At 41.4% G+C, this 23157-nt stretch overlaps 1 long non-coding RNA gene across 1 annotated transcript in view; it reads right to left on the bottom strand.

Annotated features, from left to right (window-relative positions):
- LOC141989496 (uncharacterized) overlaps window positions 1-5617 on the bottom strand; it is a 117421-nt gene extending 111804 nt beyond the window's left edge. The window contains exon 1 of the long non-coding RNA XR_012640001.1: window positions 5212-5617. This is a non-coding gene — a long non-coding RNA (uncharacterized LOC141989496). The remainder of the gene's footprint in view (window positions 1-5211) is intronic.
- Window positions 5618-23157: the final 17540 nt, after the last annotated feature.

Raw genomic sequence — 23157 nt, 5'->3', positions numbered from 1 at the left:
TTTAGGTCATTAGCTTGACAATGGCAGTCCTGCAAAAATCCAGAGTTTGCCTAGTGCTGACTACACACTGTGACTGTTGAGTGGTAAATCTTTCGGGGAACCAAGATCCACGTATATAATGTCAACAGGTTCTGTCTGTTCTCTGCATGTGCTGAGAAGTTTGTTCTCAGTCATTAGAGATTCAATTGTTTGGAACACATAGGCGGCTTCCTGCTTTGTTTTCATCAGCTACATCAGTGTGAATAGTTGAATGTTCAAGTCTAACATGGCCCTAGGGTTTTCATGTGTTGAAAATGTCCATTTCACTACCCAGAGCTGTAATGACCTCCCATTTCTCATCATACTGCTCAGCAATTCTCTAGAGCCTGATCCTGAAGGACTGGGCCTTCAGCGAGTATTACTTGGATTAGAGATGGAAGATATATTTTCCGGAAGCAGGAATGATAGCCCAAGCCATCAGTTTCCAGACTTGAAGTGACTCCAGAGAAGGGATTTTGTCATTACCTTCTCAGAAATGGATCTTTTCCACAACTTGCCATTGAGCCTATTGACTTTCCTTGGAGTTTCAAGTACTGAGCACTTCTGAAATCAGGCCCAAGGTGTCTCAAGTTGGCCTACCAAAAAAAAAAAAATTGCTTTTAGTTGCTCTGTGTCTTATTTCCTGCAATGCCCATATATTACTCTGAGTCTGATCTTCCTTCCAGCTGCACAGCAGTCTTCTATAAAGTTCAGGTAATGCCAGCTTATTCAGAGTCTACAAGACCCTTTAGGCCAGTGTTCTTAGCAGGAGGATGAAGGGTTGCAAGTTGAACCTGCACCTCTGTGGATCACACATCTCTACTGAAGATTAAAGTGTGGGCCAGGCCTCAGGCCTCTGTGGAGCAGCAGGGCTCACAAGGGAGCTCTGAGATGTTGCTCCCACTTTTCTTGGATTTTAATGGTTTTTTTTTATTATTTGTTTTAACTCTTAATGGTTTGGCCTGACTGACTTATTTCAATACCAGAGACTGAGGGGTGGGCTCTCTGAAACTCACCTGCTTGCTACTAATGCCTCAGGCCTAAATAGATGTTCCAACTGTACATGAGGAAATTCTACTATTGGCTGTTCCTGACTCGGCCACTAATTCAGTGTGTGACCTTGTATTTAATGTGGCTTCCTCAACGTCACACAGCGAGTCTGTGTACAGCTCATGGATTCATGAATTCCAAGGACAGAAGGGATCATTGTAATCATCTTGTCTGACCTCCTGTACAACACAGGTCAGAGACCTTCCCCCAAATAATTCCTTTTTGAACTACAGAATATTTATATATTCTTTTAAAAAATCCTTTTTGGCTCAAAATTTGCCAGTGATGGAAAATCAATCACAACCTTTAGTAAGTTGTTGCGGTGGTTGATTACTTTCACTGTTAAATATTTTTGCTTTATTTCCCATCTGAATTTGTCTAGCTTCAACTTCCGGTCTTTGGATCTTGTTATACCTCTGTCTGCTGGACTGATGAGCTGATTATCAAATATTTGGTTCCCCATGTAGGTACTTATAGACTGTGATCAAATCATCCCTTAACCTTCTCTTTGTTAAGCTAAATAGACTCAAGGAGTTCAATCTATCTCTACAAGGCATGTCTTCCAATCCTTTCATTATTTGCGTGGCTCTTCTCTGAATCTTCTCTTATTTATCAACACTGTACTTTAATTGTGGACACCAGAACTGGACATTGTATCCCAGGAGTGGTTGCACCAGTTGGGAATAGACTACTGTGGAATTGCCTCCCCACTCACTGGCTCTATTGGGAAAGTAGTGGGAATGCAGACTGTAAGGCCTAAGGGAAGGACTATCATGTAATATATATTTGTACAGCTCCTATCACAATAAGGCACTGATCTGGTTGAAGCCTCTAGGTTTTACCACAATATAAATGTTAAATAAATAAATAAATAAAAATAGCCTGCTTACTCCTGTGTGTCTGGATGCAAAGGGCCATTGACTTTCTGTAAAACTTAGTCAATCTTTCTGTGAAACTTAGCTCTAAGTCACTCAAGCAGTTTTGAACATTTTACCCATACTTTAGAAATAAAGAGAGACTAATAAATATGAAAATTTTAATCAAGAAAAGAAAATCACTAATAAGCAACTACAGTACTGTTAATTTTGCACAGATGGCTGAACTATAGGGAATATGTGAAAAGAAAAGAAAAATACTGAACATCCTTTGGAATTTTCAGTTTTTCACCCAAATAGAAACAAATTTGTGAAGCAGCCAAGTAGGCAAGGTTGCTGAAGCAGCAGTCAGGTCAATGCAGTAAACAGCCAGCTGCCATCTTGATGGAAACACATTGTTGAGAAAGATTATAAAAATTTGTTTTAACAAAATATTAGTTATATGAATCTCATATATAGATTTAAACATGTTCTCTGCTAAATAAGAGCTCGGATCCTGTTTCTAGGGAACTGATTAATTATTATACCGCGGCTATATATATATATAGCCACGGTATAATATATATAGTCACTCTGTGGTATGTAATCTATTACTTAAATCAGCCTCTATAGGAGATGACTGGTGGACAGCTAATGTGATGCCAATGTTTTAAAAAGTCTACAGCGGCAATCCAGGCAAACTGGTTGAAACTATAGTAGAGAACTAGAATTATCAGACACACAGATTAATACAATATGTTGGGGAAGAGTCAACACAGCTTTGGTAAAGGGAACTCAGGCCTCACCAATCTATTAGAATTCTTTGAGGGTTCAACAAACATGTGAACATGGGTGATCTAGTGGATATAGTGTACTTTCAGAAAGCCTTTCACAAAGTTTGTCACCAAAGGTTCTTAAGCAAAGAGGGGAGGGATAGCTCAGTGGTTTGAGCATTAGCCTGCTAAACCCAGGGTTGTGAGTTCACTCCTTGAGGGGGCCATTTAGGGATCTGAGGCAAAAATTGGGGATTGGTCCTGCTTTGAGCAGGGGGTTAGACTAAATGACCTCCTGAGGTCCTGTCCAACCCTGATATTCTATGAAAATAAGCAGTCATGGGATAACCGACAAGGTCCTCTCATGGATCAGTAACGGGTTAAAAGATAGGAAACAGAGGGTAGGAATAAATGGTCAGTTTTCACTGAGGAGAGAGTTAAATAGTGGAGTCCCCAAAGGATCTGAACTGAGACTAGTGCTGTTCACATATTCATAAATGATCTGGAAAAAGGGTTAAACAGTGACGTGGCAAAGTTTGCAGATGGTACAAAATTACTCAAGATAGTTAAGTCCAAAGCTGACTGCAAAGAGTTACAAAGGGATATCACAAAACTGGGTGACTGGGCAAGAACAGGGCAGATGAAATTCAATGTTGATAAATGCAAAGTAATGAACATTGGAAAACATAATCCCAAGTGTACATACAAAATGATGGGGTCTAAATTAGTTATTACCAGTTAAGAAAGACAACTTGGAGTCATCGTGGATAGTTCTCTAAAAACATCTGCTCAATGTGCAGCACCTGTCAAAACCACTAACAGAATGTTAGGAGCCATTAGGAAAGGGATAGACAATAAAACAGAAAATATAATGCTGCTTTAGAAACCCATGAAACACACACACCTTGCAATTTTAATATATCTTTTTGAGATGGGGCACGCACTATTCAAGAAGTATGGAGAAGGGCAACAGAAATTATTAGAGGTATGGAACAGCTTCCATATGAGGAGAGATTAAAAAGACTGGAACTGTTAAATTTAGAAAAGAGATAACTGAAGGGGGAATATGATAAAGTTCTGTAAAATCATGAATGGTATGGATAAAGTTAATAGGGAAGTGTCATTTACCCATTCACATAACACAAGAAGTAGAGGTCACCTGATGAAATTAATAGGCAGCAGATTTAAAACAAACATAAGGCAGTACTTCACACAATGCACAGTCAACCTATGGAACTCCTTGCCAGAGGATGTTGTGAAGGCCAAAAGTATAACTGAGTTAAAAAAGAATTAGATAAGTTAATGGAGGATAGGTCTATCAGTGGTTACTAGCCAAGATGGTCAGGGACACTACCCTATGCTCTGAGTATCCCTAAATTTCTGACTACTGCAAGGTGGGACTAGATGACAGGGGATGGGTCACTTGATAAATTGCCCTGTTCTGTTCACTCCCTCTGAAGTATCTGGCACTAGCCACTGTCAGAAGACAGGATACAGTGCTAGATGGCCCATTGGCCTGACCAGTATGGCCATTCTAATATTTTTATGTTCACGCTTTTGATTCTCATAAACAATACAGAAAGAGTTTACATGACTTCTTAACCTGAAACAATGTAGCAATTTGTTAGTGCTAATAATCAGTTTTAAAGAACACAAATTTGCCCATTGAAATGGTTGATTTCCAACAATATAGCTGGGGTCCCAAATTCTTTGTATAGTAAGTATGTTGCATAATAGAAATAGATCAGTCCCTTCCTTTCACTCTGTGCCACAATATAGGCTCAAGGTAGGGAATATGATGAAATTAAAGGGAATTATATTTAGAACCAATGAACTTGCTTTTTAATACAGAAGTTCACCAACTTTGTCATAGAATTGACTACATCTTATCAGAAAGATTGTCTCACAGAGCATCTTCCCCCACCAATTGTGATTACATGGATCATCTCTCCATTCAGATAATATGCCTGTGGCAACTACAGCAACTGTGTACATGGAAAAGTGAGAATCATAGCATGGTTAAAGTATTTTTAACTTTATGTGATGCAATTTGACAGCTGGAAACAAAGAGGAAGAATTCTCTGTGGAAGAGCTTCAGCAAGTGTTCCATGAACCACAATTTGGGGAGTTCTAGACTGGTGAACTGTTTTACTGGTAAGAATGTTTGAAGAAATATTAAATTTTAAGAAAATATTAAATAATAATATCCATGGAAAGGGAATGCTTAACTTAGAAATGTCAGCATTTGCACCAGAGATTTCTCATTCTAGGAGATGCACTCATGCTCAGGAAGCAGAAGCAATGTCAAGTGACCTAAGCCCCAATAAAAATTAACCAAGCTAGTCTGAATTTTGAATATTGATAAAGTCACAATGAATTGCCTGTGAACAGTCTACCTAACAACTGTATAGCTCTCTGAGGCCTTGTCTACACTACAGGGGAAATTCAATCTAAGTTATACAATTTGATTTACGTGAATAGCATAACTCAAATCGATGTAGCTTAGATCTACTTACCATGGGGTCCACATTACGCAACATCGATGGGAGATGCTCTCCCGTTGACTCCCCCTACTCTTCTCAATCTGGTGGCATACAGGAGTTGACGGGAGAGTGATTGGCGGTCGACACCCGCTAAATCAACCGCCGATGCATTGATCACTGCTCGTCAATCCCCTGGTAAGTGTAGACAAGCCCTGAGGCACAATGCTTCCCAGAGATCTTGCAGAGCTGTTACTTGACCCTCCAATTCACCCCCCCCAGGTCATTTATTCCTTTTTTGTACTATAATTAGTATAAAATAAATAAAAATTCTGTAATGAAATGGAATAATTAAAGGAAGGGGAAGGACATTTCTCTTTCTAACATCAGGAATAATACATTTCACTAGTCTTGCTGGAAAAAGACCAATATATCTGTCCTGACAAATGCATGAATGCTGTCCAGTTTGAACCTAGGGTTTTATGCCTTACTTCAACACTTTGGTATCAGTAATATTATTCAGAAAGGGTCAAATGGATTATAAATCCTAACACAAAAAATCTCCAAGAGATTAAAATATTTACTATTTGACAAAGACATACATAATTAAGCTGGCCTCTCTTTCATACAAACAAATGTTTGAAAGTTTAGATTTGGAGGGTTTTAAAGGATTACTTTTATTAAAATGTCTTATTTGACAAGAAATAGAGCACATAGTTGACAGAAATAGCAAGCCTAGCATGAGGTCACATGCTTCCTACCTGTTAAATAAAGAAAAGCATGTTGCATTTCCTTGCCAAAAATCCCCTCATGCCTTTGTTCCTAACAAATTCAAGTGCTTTACAAAGCTAATCTCTGGAACCTTTGTGTTTCATGAGTCCCTGCAGCTTAAGATTCCATTTCTAGAAGTAGCCAGATAATTGGGGATCTTTTAAAATCAAGTATTTTTGTTTTCTATTTTTAGGTATGTTAATAATGATGAGTTTAAATTCTTTCCAGAATTTCACCTCTTCAGTGCAGAAAAAGATAATTAGTTAGAATTATCAATAACCCTTTGGTTTTTGTTTTATGTTAATATCTAAAGTGGCTGAACAGCCTTGGGAAAGAAATAGCTTGCAAGTCTAATTGAAGCTGGCAGGATTTCTATGTTTTATTTCTGCTGGCAGGTACTGTAGCAACCAAGGTCATGTAACAAAGTTTTAACACACCATAATAGTTGTGTGTGATGCTTGCAACATTTTATGCATATGATTTGTTCATCACTAGATAACAGTCATGATATTTAATGGATTTACTGGACATTTATAAAGTCCATCTTAGATGGATATTGAAGATAAATGAGAGACAAGTTTAGAAAAGCGTAACCTAACTTCCCCCTCATTCAACCCTTATATTCAGGTTGTGATCAAATCCTGTCTTGATTTCTTCCATAATGTGTAAAAAATCCATCTCTTCCTTTACATAAGTAAAGGTCAAATCACTCATTTATCTCCTGACTCAAATACCATAATCTCCATCTCCCAGATCTTCCTGATACTAACATGACCCTCCTCCAATCCATCCAAAATGCTTCCAAGAAAATCTACTTTCTTGCCTCTCACTTTGATTATGCCTCTGCTGTGCATTCAATTCCAGTATACACTTATTTTATAAATAAATTTACTTATTTATGCACATTCAGTATACATTACAATCTGTAGTAAACTTTGCAGGCTATTAAAAGGTGTTGAGTAGGTGTGACAAATTTGGGGTCAGTGGATTGGTCAAAGTAAGAGCATTGTCATTATTTAGTATATGTACGAACAGGGGTCTTGATATTGTATCGAGATAAAGCATAAGACATGATCCCTGCCCCAAGAAGTTTATTGTGTAAGTAGAATATTAAGAGCTAGATACATTTATGAGTGGGTTTATATGATGGGATTACCTGGGGTAGTGGGGGGCTGGGATCAACAGCTCTAGGGTCCCTTCCACTTCATGTCTTGTGTTCCTAAACTCTCATGCTTCAGGGCTTCACCTGTAGATGTCAGGATAGGATTTTTTTCCTCACTGTATTCAGTGTATTTTTGTTTGTTTTGTTTTTTGTCTCCTTCATCTGAAGCATCAGAGATTGCCCTTACAGGAAATGGGACACTGGATGGGATGGACCAGTGCTCTGAAGTGGTATGGAGAATTCTTTTTCATGTGTTTGGCTCGTGAATTTTGCTTACATGTTCAGGGTCTAACTGATCACCATATGAGGGGTCAGGAAGGAATTTTCCCCAGCTCAGATTGGCAGTGAAGAAGGTTTTCACCTTCTGCAGTGTGGCGTATGGGTCACTTGCTGGGATCATCTGGGTATATGTCACTAAATCAGTTCCCTGCCATTGCATGAGCCTCGGGCACTGGTGCACTTCAGTCCCTCCTATTCTCTGCCTGTGGCAAACAATAGTTTACTCTCTGGAGGGCTGTAATACTTTGGTCTAATTCTGGTTGCTGGGTTTGGTGTTGGGATGGTCGGGTGGCGTTTGATGGCCTGCGATATACAGGAGGTCAGGCTATATGATCTGGTGGTGCCTTCTGGCCTGAAACTCTATGAATCTAAAAGAACAAAAGTTATTACACTCTGAAATAAGACCACTACCAAATGTGTACAGTGAACTTACCACCTCTGTGGGCTGGGAAATATTTATTTCTCCCCCACAAGCTCTTTGATTACCTTCTTCTGAAGCATAATAATAATAAAGTATTCATATTATACCAGTCTAGAGGCCCCAAACAAGATGGAGTCCAACTGTGCTAGGTGCTGCACATACGTATCGTAAGAGAACAGCTTACAATCTAAATAGGCAAGGCAACGAAAGAGTGGGTCAAAGGAAATATTATTACCCACATTTTACAAATGGAGATGTGACGCACAGAGAGATTACTCTCCTCACTCAGCTCACTGGCTTCTGAGGTTCCCTTACTTAGGCACCTGACTCTCTCCATAAAATGTATGGGAAGCTTGGGCATCTAACTCAGGGGCTGAGGATTCCACTAGGTGACAGAGCACCTACAGGTTACACATTGCAATCCTGAGCTTTGCAACGCCTACCTACCTTTGTGGATCTGTCCCTAGGATACTAGACAACACGAGTATGGAGGGCAAAATCTGTCTCTTTGGGGCTGGGCCCATGTGTTCTCTGTGTTCTGTGAACTGCTTGGCACTTAGTAAATAAAAAAAAAATAGTTACAGTCAATGCAGTGGATTCAGTATCAGATTTTTAGGTATTTCTCTGAAGTTTGGGATTACCCAACATTGTTTCATTACCTAACCCAACTTACCCAAGGTAAGTCAACGGAAGAGTTTCTCCCGTCGACCCAGCGCGGTGTAGACACTGCAATGAGTAGACCTAAGGTACATCGACTCCAGCTACATTAGTCATGAAGTTCGAGTTGCATAACTTAGTTCGACTTGCCCTGCAAGTTCTTTCCCCACACTTTATTCCCTGGACACTCAGGTAGAGCCAGGCACAATGCAGTCCAAAGTATTATCTCGGTTTCGAGTCCTGATCTTGAAAAGCTGAAAGAGAAAAAGGAGATACTAAAGAGAGCAACAAGATCAGGTATAATGATATAACTGCCTTAGAGAAGAGCACATCTTAGTAAAAGAATAAGAAAAATTAACAACAGTCAGCAGTTACATGGGACCTTATCTGTACAAACTTCCACTAATTAACCAAGAAAGATCAATAGGACACTGAGAAGGGTCACAATAGAGCAGAATAAAAGACAAGAACTTATATAGGGTCAAAAATATGACAGAGCACCTTAGTGCCTTGTCTACATGTGAGACTAGTCCTGATTTACCTATTAGTGGCCAACAACGGTGTATCTGCACAGACACAAATTCCCATTTTAGACAAGGAAAGACAAGGTTTGCAACAGTTGAAGTTAACTTAGTTTCAAAGAGGAGTAAACTCCACTTGTGCAAACTGCATCATTGCCTGTCTCTAGTAGGAGGCTGCACTTACAGAGCTGGTTCTTGACCACTGATGATTGAATCCTCTTAGATTAACCTTCTGGTCTTTGTTAGTGTACAAATTATATTCAGAGAAGGCATCCCAAATAGGAATGTAACCCTTCTGCCCGTCAGAGTTGGCAGCAACAAGGGCCGGGTTCAGTATCTAGGGGTTCCATTCCAATAACACAATGCAAAACCGGCTTGAGCCCCCACCCACTGACTTGGGACAAATATACACCATCCCTGCTGGGCGCCTCCAAGAGGCAATACTTCCCCTCTCGGAAGCACAGAGTCTGAGTGTAGCAAAAAGCCTTTTAATAACAGAGAGAAACAATGTGGCATTATGTTGAGGAAACACCAACAGGATTCATAACACAACCCATGAGCAAAAAACCCACTCCAAGCAAATTGGGCCGTGTCCTTTCCCTTTGGTTCTTGAGTCCAGCAACCCAAAGTCACCCAAAGTCTCAAAGTCCAACAACTCAAAAGTCTCTGTCCCTGGTCAGTGCAGCGCCAGAGTTCGAAAGTTTATCTGCAGAGTTTTACCTCCCAAACTGGGTGGAGATGGGGGGAGGGCTTAAGGGGCACCTTATGTGGTCCAAAAGCTGATTGCCCCACCTCTCCATGGGTCTCTGCTCCACCAGCCGGCCCACGAATCGCTCCGCTCTGCCAGTCGCCCTCATGAGCCGCTCCAGCCGTCCCACAAACTGCTGCACTCCACCAGCTGCTCTGCTCTGCCAGCCATCCCATGAGCCACTCCAGCCATCTCACGAACTGCTCTGCAATATATCTTCAGGCCCCCCCCACTACTTAACACAACACTCAGTGATTTCAGCTCTTAGTAAGTTTAGCTCTTTTGTGATTTCAGCTTGTAGTAGGGGTGCCTCAGTGCTGGTACACCATTGGCCCAAAGCAAATTCAGCTCTGCAGCCTGTAACTAGACTCCTAACGCAATCAAAATTAGCTCTGATATTCCACAGTGAAGAGAGGAAGAAGTGCAATTAGCAAATAATACCCTCACAAAGGGGGAAAAGAGAGTACATCAATTCACTGGGTTTTGGAACCCATGTCCCTTGCCTAGCGAGTGGTACTTCATTGATGGCGAGTCCCTCCATCATAACAAAAGGCCAAGTACAGTTCCACTGTCCTTGATTCACATAATCAGGATAATAATAATTTATTCTTCCTGCCCCAATAACAGAGAAACTGGGGATCCCACAGCAGCCAAAGTGACCATTTGGGCAGCTATGGGCTCATGCTAGGCGGGGTGAGTGTGCCTATGCAAATGAGATCAGCCCCTGAAGTTCTTTTCCACAACTTGCCACAACTCACCACCAGATGTCAGGGTGGAGCTCATCCTGACTCTGCTTATGGGAACAAAATCTAGGATGGCAAAGAGTGTAAGCAGAAATAAGTATACTTCTGTACTAGGGAAGATCAAGCAGGTTTTATTTCCTACCTTTTATTAAATAAACTGGAAAAGGGGGTATAAAAAACCACCAATGAAAACTGTGGATGAGAGGTGAGGGAGCTTTGCATAGCTGCAAAGAGTTCTGAATTGCATACAAAAGAGGCATCCGGTCAGAGGCCAGGGAAGCCAAAATCCTTTACTCCCCATGCCATCGGCGATATTTCATACAGTTCTGGAGATCTCAGGGTCAGAGAGATGATGTCAGACTGTACAGAAGTCACAGAAGAGCAAGAAAATACAATTAAGGGATGGGAATAATTGATTTATGAGATATCCTTCTGGAGCTCCGTTATATTTTCATACTAACGTGCCTATAATGCCCTGTTGGGCGCACTGATAGTTAATGCAAAACCTCTCTCTCACTGTTCTCTTAAGAATGAAAGCAACTTTTCCTTTTTGACTAGTTTCTCCCGGGGGTGCAAAGAGCCAAGGCTAATAATGGATGTGTTAAAATGGGAGGAAACATTGTCTAATAACTAGAACAAGGACCAGAATTATGAATCCCCAGATTATGTTCCAGGCTCTGCCAATCACCCAAGGCAGGTTATTTAATTTCTCTGTGCCTTAGTCTCCCCATCTCAGGGTGGTAAGAATAACCCCTACCCACAGGGGTTTTGTGAACTGCTGTTTATGAAGTGCTTTGAGACCCTCTATGGAAAGGGGTGTATAATTGCAAATTATTAATAAAAAGGCGCTAGCATGTTATGTCTGTGAAGAAGGTAAAACAAAGTAAAAACACCCCCAAGCTAAATTAGAATAAGAACCCTGCCCTCCACTGATGCTTACCCATTTTAATACATTGAAATTTCAGTTATAATAGAGTGCAGAAATTACCTTTTGACATGACTAGCACTAAATCCATAGACTGACTCTCTTGTGGATTCTAATTTATTCATGCATAACTTTAAAAGGGACATGGTTTATTATTTCACTCTATTACTAAAAAAGAAAAGGAGTACTTGTGGCACCTTAGAGACTAACAAAGGTGCCACAAGTCCTCCTTTTCTTTTTGCGAATACAGACTAACACGGCTGCTACTCTGAAACTCTATTACTAGGCACTCATGGGTGCCCACTTCTGCCTCAGCTATGAAACTGCCACCAATGTAGGGACATCTAGATACTGCCCAGATAGTGTCACTGCACATCCTGATGTAGATCAGCAATGGCAAAGAGCATAGCAAATTCCTCCATAACAGTTATTCCAGTTTGGAACCTGATCCCATGCCCATGTCAATGGAATACGCTCCTTGACTTCAGCGGGCAACAGATAAGGCTGTTGGAACATGAAGAATGTGCTTGGAGTGTATGTGTGTAGCTCCCGGTGTCAGACCAAAGAGTGTATATAGACCACAAACACCAATAGGCTAGCAGAGAGCAGCCCACGGAGACCCATCTCATAGGGCCTGATCTAACATTCATAAGATTTAAATGGGCTTTTTCGTATGTGCATAGATGTTAAGACCAGAAGGGACCATTTTGATCTAGTCTGACATCCTTCATAACACAGGACATAGTGCTTCACCCAATAATTTCTGCATCAAACCCATAACTTTTGGTGGGGCTATCGCATCTCTTATAAAAAACTATCCTCTTAAGACTTCAAGTGATGGAGACTCCCTTGGTAAGCTGATCCAATGGCTAATTACCTTCACTGTTAAAAAACTGTGCCTTATTTCTAGCCATAATATGTCTAGCTTCAGTTTCCAATCATTGGATCTCATTATGATTTTTTTCTGCTAGATTAAAGAGCCATCTACTATCAAAAACCTCTTCCCTGTGTAGGTACTTGTAGACTGTGATCAAGCCACTTCTTACCCTTCTCTTGACTAAACTAAACAAATTGAATGTTAGTCTCTCACTTGGGATCAGAGCCATGGAGAGTTTGTATTTGTAGGTTTTAGCAGGAGCCAGAATCATTGCAGGAACAGAGTTATAGGGTTTAGGGCCAGAAGGACCACCAGATCATCTAGTCTGACCTCCTGTATATCACAGGCCACCCACACCATCCAGAACTCACAAAGTAACCCAACAATCAAAATTAGACCAAAGTATTACAGACCACAGGAGACTAAACTTCTTGTTCCCCCCTTTGGTCTGTAGATTTTCTGGCATGCACCAAATTTTGACTGCAAATATTTAGAAGAGAAAAGAGCTCCTGTAGAGATGGAGGGTGAGGGTCTGAATGGTTGCTGTTGTTGTGTATAATCAATGGTGTAGTTAAAAGCTCTTCCAAATCAACACACTCGCAGGCTGAGCACTGGCCAAAACTGTACTTCGGAGTATGAAGAAAAGAAACTCAGCAAACAGTGAGTGCATACATGTTAATGAGGCAAACACAGGTTTTATCAAAGCTGGGCTGAACGTTCAGTGACCTCTTTCAAGAACCTTTTATAATGCTATTGAGAGAAAAGTTTTAAATGAGCAGAGAATAAATCTCTACTCTAAAATTAGAACCAGGGCTTAAGAACATGTTTCCCATCCAGTACCTAAGCCAGCAATGTCTCATTATTATAACCAGTGCATATTTGAAAAGAGACCCTCATCTGAGACAAATGTTGAAAAACAGAAGCTTTCAACAGTATGTCTGCAGTTTCTTCCACTTGAAGTACCAGTGACTGGCAGTTTTCTTCAGAAATAAGAGACAGCAGAGTATGTTTTGCCCGTTACCCAGGACCAAATCAGGTGAAGTAAGTCCACTGAAATTTCACTGGTACAAAACTGGTGTAAGTGAGAGAAGCGTCAGACCCTGAAAGAAGAGAGCGGCTAGAGCCACAACATTTGGACTTCAGTTTCAAACATCTTCAAAGTTCAGGGAGGCAGCATCTAGAGCAGGGGTTGCCAAGCTGAGCCTGAGAAGGAGCCAGAATTTGCCAATGTACATTGCTAAAAAGCCACAGTAATACGTCAGCAGCCCCCCATCAGCTCCCCCCATCCCACGCCCAGGGCCAGCTCTAGGATTTTTGCTGCCCCAAGCAAAAACATTTTTGGCTGCCCTCACTTTTTTTTCATGCCCCCCCCGCCCCGCCCCAACTCTGCCTTTCCCAACCTCTTCCCAAATCCCCGGCCCTGCCTCCTCCCCTAGGCGTGCCACATTTCCGCCCCCACTCCATTGCTTCCTGCGGCTCCCCCCCCCCCCGCAGCCCCCTGCCCTAGCTCACCTCCACTCCGCCTGCTCCCGTGAACACGCCGCCGCACTGCTTCTCCCCCCTCCCTCTCAGGCGAGGGAGAGGCAGGCGGAGCGGAGGCGAGGGTCAGGGTGTAGAGGAACCGCTCCCTGCCCCAGCTCGCCTCCGCTCCACCACCACCTCCCCTAAGCATGCTGCCACTCAGCTTCTCCTCCCTCCCTCCCAGGCTTTTGCGCGTGGCAAGCCTGGGATGGAGGGGGGAGAAGTGGAGTGGCGGCGGCGTGCTCAGGGGAGCAGGGGGCGGTGGAGCGGAGGCGAGCTGGGGCAGCGGGGGCACATTTCTAGGGGCGGCATGGCCAGCGCCAGAATGCTGCCCCTAGAAATGTGTCACCCCAAGCACCTGCTTGTTTTGCTGGTGCCTAGAGCCGGCCCTGCCCACGCCTCCAGCCCACCGGCAGCTCTGCCGATCAGTGCCTCCCCCTCCCTCCCGATCACCTGTTTCGTGGCCTGCAGGAAGCTCGGTGGATGTGGGGGGAGGAAGCGAGGGCACGGAAGGCTCAGGAGAGGGAGCAGGAAGGGGTGGAGTGGGGGCAGGGCCTGTGGCAGAGCCAGGGGCTGAGCAGTGAGCACCCCCCAGCACATTAGAAAGTTGGCACCTGTAGCTCCAGCCCTAGAGTCGGTGCCTATACAAGGAGCCGCATATTAACTTCTGAAGAGCCGCCTGTGGCTCCGGAGCCAGAGGTTGGCCACCCCTGATCTAGAGCTTATGTGTGGATTCATCTGAAAGTGAAGAACTGAGAATCAAAGGGCTAGATCCTGGGTGCCTTTGCATTGCTTCAACATAAGGGAATTATCATGTGGTATAGGGCAGGTGTAGCTGATATAGGAGGAGGGCTGCTGTGCTCCATTTATCTGTGGCTGGTAAATGGCTCCCTGGCTCAGCACGAGATCATCTGAGATTGTTCTAACTTGGTGGCCCCAGCTAGCCCCAAGGACTGAGGCACTGTAAAGCCCTCTTTGCACCCTCAACTTATGCTGAATGAGGATCAGCTGGAACCAAGGATGAAGCCCAGAATGAGAACATGTAAATGACAGAGTCCTTTTGGCAGAATAAAAGACCTGACACCTGCATCCTCTTCAGTAACACCTGTGTTTAGTTTCACTCGAAGTTTTGGAGATAACAGGAAGAAACAAAGCAACGGAAAGAAGTATCAGCTTCTGTATACCAAAATGAAGAGAAAAGTTTATATACCAAGTTTATACGATTTAGTTGGTGCTGGTCCTGCTTTGAGCAGAGGGTTGGACTAGATGGTCTCTTCCAACCCCAATCTTCTATGATTCTAAGTTTGTACCACATGTGCCTTTTCAATAGGAGGGGAGTGTAATAGCCCACTCCAAATCATCAAGAAATCCTTTGCATGCCAAGAACTTTGCATGCCACGGCATCAGAGCTCAAACTCTTACATATTTTATTCAGTGGTTTAGTACTGAAGAGGGGAGACCAGGAAAAATACAACCTGTCAACCCCCTGAGGTCTCCTAAAGGCAGCCATGGGGGACAAACCATTGTATTTTTCTTCTTCTCTCTACAATATTAAACCACTTAATAGAATATGTAAGCACTTTGATGCCTGGTTCTTGGCATGCCAGAGGATTTGTTACATGTTTTTACAGTAATTGAAAGAAATATCCATCTGTAGTGGTTTCATTTTTAACACAGTGAACAGATTCTTGGAGCTAAAAGTTATGAACATATAAAACAGAATAAAACTGTTTTTATCAGGCAGAATCTTATCTCCAGACATAGGTACTTTTGATTTCTACTTTTGAAAAAAAAAACAAAGTTTAATAAGAGGCTCAGTGCAATGATGTCTGTCATGTGGGAGCCTTGGGTTTAGCATCAGTGTTGGGACAGTGTTGGCACAGTGGTTGGGTCAAACAGATTCACACAGAGCTGCCATGATTGATTGCTGAAAAGAAGATTCTGATCATATCATACTTTTGCTTGCTCTATGAGGAAACCTGTATAATCACACTAAGAAAACATTTAGATGAGCTCACTTTGGAAGATGAGGGATGGTCTTTGGGTAAAGGCAACAAATGTCTGAATTCAATTTCCAGCACAGCCACAGATGCCTCATGTGACCTTGGGTAAGTCACTTTTCTCTATGTTCCCCAGACCCCCATCTGTAGAAAGGATATAATGCTTCCTCTTTCCCACCCTCTACAGTCTTGTCTATTTAGATTGTAATTTCAATAGGGCAGGGACTGTCTCTAGATGCTACATATTATGGGGAAAGGGGAAGAGGTGGATGGATAAGATGACCTGTTGACTCTTCCATCCCTACATAGCTATTAAATAAATAAAAAAAAACCCTTTAGCCATCCAGAAAGCAAGTAGCAAAGGAAAATGGTGAAACACCTAAACAATAGGTGGAGTAGTAACTTGGAGCGCAGAGGAAAGGGGTACCGGTAAAATGGAACCAAGGAGAAGGGTAGAGGAGGAACTTGAAAAGCCAGAACCACGTAGACATTTGGCAACTGCTGCAGAGGAAAATCTCTTTGAATCCTGAAGATGTAACTTTCGCATGTGGTTTGTTGCTATTGCCTTTTGAGTGTTTAAAAGTTTCAGAGCTTTAGCACATAACTTTTCCAGTTGATTTGCTGTTCTTTTGGACTGTAAAAAGTGTGATTTGCAGCACCCGCCACTAGCATTTTTTCATCTGAAGCTGACAATGTTGGAGTGGCAACTGAATCCCCTGCTGTGAATACTTACAGAACTAAGATAGATTGTGTCAGAAAACCTCTCATCACTCAGGAGGACTCCATGAGAGCTAGTTAAAATCTGGGAGGCACAAAAGCTCCATCATAAGGCTGATACATTACATTACCCTGTCCACTAACCAGCACCAGGACTTGAATAGCCACCCAGCTAGGTCTTTCTTGACCTGCTTATACTGAAAGTTACTAGGATCCTTTTTCTGACCTGGTGTTTGGAATATGCACAGTGAAAAGGTCTGGTAAGTTTCACTTTTCTGCCCCTATTATACAAAGCCATGTTTTGGTCTAACGATGTATTCTTCCAAGTTCCTGCACACCTCCTGGGAAGGTTGTTGATATTAATAGGAACTGAAGACTCTCCACCACTAAGTGAAATAGGTGGAAATCTGAATTCACTCCATTGAATTCAATGGCATTGTTCTAGATTTACACTGGTCTCCCAGAGAGAAGAATTAGGCCCCTGTGGCAAGCAGTGATGTTCACAAACATATGGGGGAAACATTCTGTACAGTTGCTCGCACACATTTCTTTATACTAACATCAGGTTTACATTGTACTACATGATCTCGGTACATCCTACACAGTCCTTCAGCTAAGAACTAACCAATATTTGGCCATGTTTCTATGCTTGTACTGATCGACACCGGGAGTGGAATCTCTTCTTTTGTTTCTATTGCATTTTGTTGCACACGTGGCTTACATTGCTAGGCTAACTAAGCAGCAAAATTTCAAAGAAAAAAAAAAGTCACAAGGTTCTAGAATGGTCATAAATGCTTCCAGACAAAAATAGTTATTGTCCCCCTCAGAGAAAATGATATCCCCAAATTCCAGTCAGACAATAAAAAGGTGATTTCACTAAGTTGTATTTCATAAGTGCCTCCATGTTAGATAAGCACTGATTATATTTGAATTCCCTTTTAAGAAATGTACAGGGCCAATTTCTGACATTTAGCCACTGGTCTTAGAGGCCACAAAGAGTTGCACTGTCTCATGGAAGACTTTAGGGAGGGGGGATAATCTGGACCACACAGGGTGCAATCATCATTATTAATGTTCGCTAAGTGCTTTGAGATCCTGAGATGCCAGCACTTTAATAGTGCAATGTTTTGGCTTTTTAACAGTTTTATAAGAAACTCCAGATACCAACTTTTTAAACATTTCCCGTAACAAAATACGAAAGGTCCAGTTTCTGTGTGTTGCATTAGCAAGGGGGAAGGGAATAGAGAAAGCCAACAGATGCCAGATGGCATGAATAGCTACAAATTCTCAAGCACATTTCTAGTCTGTCTAAATTTATGACAGAAGATTTGCGGTTTACAAAAGTTCAGTCTTTGAAAATTGTACCTAGGTTTTCTTACTGAAATACAGGGAGGTGAGTGAACTAGCATTTAAAGGAAATCTGAATGTGGTTTGCCTCTGCTGCTTAGCTTAAAAAAATCCTGGGGGCCTGTTTAATTTAAAAAAACAAAAACAAAAACCAACACATAGCTCCCATGGCTGCTTCTGCAACTTTTCTTAGCTTTGCAGTCACAGCCCCAAAGATAAAATGAACCCCCCACATCAATCACCATCAATGCTGCATCAGGGATCCTGTGTTCCCTTCTCACAGTGTGAAGTCATATGGCTTCTCCTTGCCTAATTGGTGGGGAGGGACTAGATGATCTCTTGACATTAAATGGGTCCCACAGTGACTGTACAGGAAGCTTCCCTAGGGTCTTAACCTGGGTGTTCGGTCTTGAATTGTCCCTAGATGACATGTGCATTCCTGAAGTCACCCAAGGGAACATTCTGTACTGCAGATACTCCTCTTGCTGTTCTTCTATTACAGGGAGCTATAGCTTCCTCTGACTAATGTAAAGAAGGGACCTGTCAGGAGCAGGATTTATAGTGACAAGTGGCACCTAAGCTGCCAGCAAGATAGAAACCAACTCAAGGACTATTAAACCCTCAAATAGAAGTTAGAATTAAATGCCCAACTCTGTCTAGACAAACAGGGGCTTTTAAAACAGAGACATCAGTGAGATGGGCCCCTGGAACTCTTGCATTCTCAGGATCAGCCACAATATAAGGAAAAATAGGAAATACTCCAGCCCTGGGATGAAAAATTCAGCAACAGACATGGGGAAGGATCTATAACTATAAATACAGAGAGTGGTGGTTTGAGGGAGAAGGGATAGCCCAGTTGCATAAATCTTCACTTTCTGGGCTGCTTCATGTATTTCTATTAGTCTGGGCCTGTTAGAGGATAAAAATTGCTTTCTGTAGGCCAACTAATTTCCTGGTGAGTAGGCCAGCAGTGTGTAAATCCCATATTTGTCTGTAGCATAGAAGATCCAGAGGGCCTTGTGTTTTGGTCTGAAATTAGGACATGAGCCCTTTCCTCAGATAAGGAGTATAATTTGGGGACTTGAACAAGGTTAGTCTACTTATTATTTAATTAGTTATCTGGCTAAGTTTATCCTGGTTGCTCTCAGGTATGTACAAACACCTGTAGATTGTTCTCATAGTGGTTTGAGGTTTCTAGAATATGAAGGAGAAAAAAAAATGAAAAGTGTGCTTTGGTCTGATCTATGTGAAATCAGAGCAGGCATCTTATGTATACACTGGTCGTACATCCTACACTACTTATATGTACAGTTAGGTTTCTTCCACCAAGCAATGAGGTTTTATGTTTTTCTGGCTTAGATTTCTAGTCTATTAATCTTTTCCCAAGCAGATAGGATGAATTAAAGGCCACAAATCACTTTTCTAACAGAAAAGGTTTTCATGGTGGTACTAATACAGCAAAACTTTGCCCAGCAAAATACATTAGGCATTGCCTTTGCTTAGTGAAGCATGTCTTTGGCATAATTGTACACTAAAAATAAAAATATAGATATGCCGAACCTCAAGTAGGCCAACCAACACATTTCTACGTCTGACCATATTTTATCATGATTAAACTGCGTGCTGTGGAAATCAGTTAACTAGTCTGTTTTTTTCCCACTGGGATCCACAGGAGAAGCATGTTGCCATGGAGTTCTGAATATAATAAGAAATGCAGAATGATGAAACAGCCACACAAACTTCACAATCTACCTGATAAGAGTAATCATTAGCAAAGATTTTTTTTCATTGCCGATTTTTGCTCATTGCATGTGTACAGTTACTAAACCTGATCCACAAGACATGTTAGCCCCTTGCCAAAAAAAAAAAAAAAAGCAGCTAAGCAAGGTCAAAGTTTAAGCAAAAGCAGAGTTTTGACTCATTAGAAACACAGAGAATTTATTCTGGTGGAGCACATCCAATTTAATGAGACTTTATACAAAATGACATGAAGACAGCAAAGACAATTAATTGTTCAGATTAACGACATTTATTGATAGAATAAATACAGTCAATTTACAATTTAGTGCTGCTATTATAATTTATACTACACCCAAAAGTGTGCTTAGGTGCTTCAGCCCATCATAAATCATTTTACAGTATAAGTGGCTGGAGAACCTCAGAAGGCCACTTTTAAAAAGCACCCAGTTTGGATTTGTATTGAAAACTTTGGTCTACAAAAGCAAAATGAAGATCTCCCTAAAACAGGTTTTCAGGCTGGGGTTTGGGATTTCCACTTCCAGTTGTCTCCAGAATGAAACAATGAGAAAAGTGAGTAAAGAGAACTCAAAAAAGGTTCAGGTCAAGCTCTGAGTGAATTTTGTCTCAACTGATATTCCCATCCCTACAAGTGCATATGTACCCTACAGAGAACAAAACCTGTGGGATCCTGGGGGGCTTCAATCTGAGGAACATATCCTGGAGGTCTCATGCTTCCACTAATAAAAATATCCTTGGAATAGTTCTAAACATTATAATGACAATTTCCTAACTCAAAAGTATTGCAGCCAATACAGGGGAATTCTGTATTAGGCCTTGTCCTAACAGATAAAGAGGAACTGATCATAGAACTAAAAGTTAATGGTAGCTTATGTACAAGTAATCATGACTTGATTGCACATTATAAATGTTCAAGCAGAATAACAAGAAGACCAATAATATGCATACACAAATTGCTTTACTAGGGTCAGTTTCACAAAGTTGATAACACTGTTTCTATTCCTATTTACGATTCGCTAGTATCTTTGCATGATGTTAAACAGGGTACTAAAGTTAGACATTTTGTGAATGTGCAGGTCCACATAACTTGCAACCCAGAGTTCTAAAAGAGCTGGCTGAGGAGCTTGCTAGACTGTTAATGTTGATTTTCAATAAGTCTTGGAACACTGGGGTAGTTCTGGAAGACTGGAAGAAAGCTAATGCTGTATCAATTTTTTAAAATGGATAAGCTGAGTGACCTGGGTAATTATTGGCCTGGCAGCTTATCAATCCTGAACAAGGTAATGGAGCAGCTGATACGGGACTTCATTAATAGAAAACTAAAGGAGGGTAATATCACTAATACAGATCAACATGGATTTATGGAAAATAGATCCTGTCAGACTAACCTGATATCTTGTTTTTGGTGAGAATGCAAGTTTGGTAGATAAAGATAAGAGTGTTGACATAATATACTGAGATTTCTGTAAGGGGTTTGACTTAGTAACACAACATTTTGATTTTAAAAAAATCTAGATTGCTATAAAATTAACATTGCGCATGGTAAATGGATTAAACACTGGTTAACTGATTGGTCTCAAAAAAGGGGAATTATCACTGAGCGGGTATGTTTCCAGTACAGTCATACCAGAATCTGTTCTTGCCCCTATGCTATTTAACACCTTGATCCATGATGTGGAAGAAAACAAAATCACTGAAAGTCTGCAGATGATGCAAAAATTGGGGGAGTGGTAAAGAATGAAGTCGACAGCTCACTGATTCAGAGCGCTCCAGATTGCTTGGTAATTGGTGCAAGCAAACAATGTGTTTTAATATAGCTAAATGTAAATGTCTATATCTAGGAACAAAGAATGTAGGCCATACTGACAGAATGGGGGACTCTATCCTGGGAAGCAGTGACAGTGAAAAAAAGATTTGGGGGTCGTGGTGAATAATCAGCTGAACATGAGCTCCCAGTGATACTGTGGCTGAAAGAACTAATGAGATCTGGGAATGTATAAATAGGAAAATCACAAATAGGAGTAGAGAGGTTATTTTACTTCTGTATTTGGCACTCATGCAACCACTGCGGGAATACTGTGTCCAGTTCTGGTGCCCTCAACTCAAGAAGGATGTTGTTAAATTATAGAGGGATCAGAGAAAAGCCATGACAGTGATTAAAGGATTAGAAAACATACCTTATAGTGATAGACTAGAGGAGCGCAATCTATTTAGCTTAACAAAGAGAAGGTTAAGGGGGATTTGTTTATTGTCTGTAAGTATTGTCATGGGGAACAAGTATTTAATAACGAGATCTTCACTCTAGCAGAGTATAACATGATCCAGTGGCTGGAAGTTGATGCTAGACTTGAAAAAGGGGTGAAAATTTTTAATGGGAATTAACCATTGGAGCAATTTACCAAGGGTCCTAGTGGATTCTCTGTTACTGACAATTTTTAATTAGGATGGGATGTTTTTCTGAAAGATCTGTCCTAGAAATTGTTTTGGGGAAGTTCTATGGCCTGTGTTCTCTGTGAGATCAGATTAGATCAGGGATCGGCAACCTTTGGCACGTGGCCCACCAGGGAAATTTGCTGGCGGGCCGGAACGGTTTGTTTACCTGCGGCGTCCGCAGGTTTGCCCAATCACAGCTCCCACTGACTGTGCTTCACTGTGCCAGGCCAATGGGGGTTGCAGGAAGTGGCCTGGAACGAGGGATGTGCTGGCCACCACTTCCCACAGCCCCCATTGGCCTGGCATGGCAGACTCTGCCGGTAAACAAACCGTCCTGGCCCGCCAGCGGATTTCCCTGGCGGGCCGCGTGCCAAAGGTTGCTGATTCCTGGATTAGATGATCACAATGGTCCCTTCTGGCCTTAAAATACAAACAAACACACCTATGAACAGCTTTCCCATCATTACATCTTGGGCCTGATCCTGTAAACCCTTTGTACATTGAGCTCTCTGATGAATTATGAGACAGAACAAAGGCTACAGACATTTATTTACATTCTCTGTCTTTCTTTCTTGTCACTAGTATATTATATATTTATGATTAGATAATTTTTCTGATTGGTCACAGGGGAGAACAAACAATTAGAGCTACATGAATTTTTTTCAGCCAAGTCTATTAGCTGAAAAATGCAGTTCTGGTTTGACCAAAACTATTCACGAATTTGGTCCAAAAAAACCCCCATAAATAAATACAGAAAACAATTGTTGAAATATTTTGAATTTTTCAGCTTTTCATTTTGAAACATTCTTTCATTTTGAAATTTAGCTAAAAAACAAAGTCAAACACACTCCAAAGCAAAATAAAACATTTTGTTTGACCAGAAAAAAAATTTTTTTTTGGTTTAGTGAAAAAAAAAATTTGTGTTTTCAGATCAAACAAAAATGACTTTTTTCCTGAATTTTTCACTTTGACCACCGAACTGCAAAATCAATTATTCACTGAACTCTACTAACAATGCTGTATTTTTTACTATGAACTAAAACTAACAGAAGTTGTGTTTAGATAAAGAGTGCAGAACTGAGTTCTCACTGTGCAGGCATCA

The sequence above is a fragment of the Natator depressus genome, chromosome 6 (genome assembly GCF_965152275.1).
Source record: "Natator depressus isolate rNatDep1 chromosome 6, rNatDep2.hap1, whole genome shotgun sequence".
Lineage (NCBI taxonomy): Eukaryota > Metazoa > Chordata > Testudines > Cheloniidae > Natator > Natator depressus.
The sequence above is the reverse complement of the archived record's forward strand: the minus strand, read 5'-3'. Positions and strand labels throughout refer to the sequence as shown.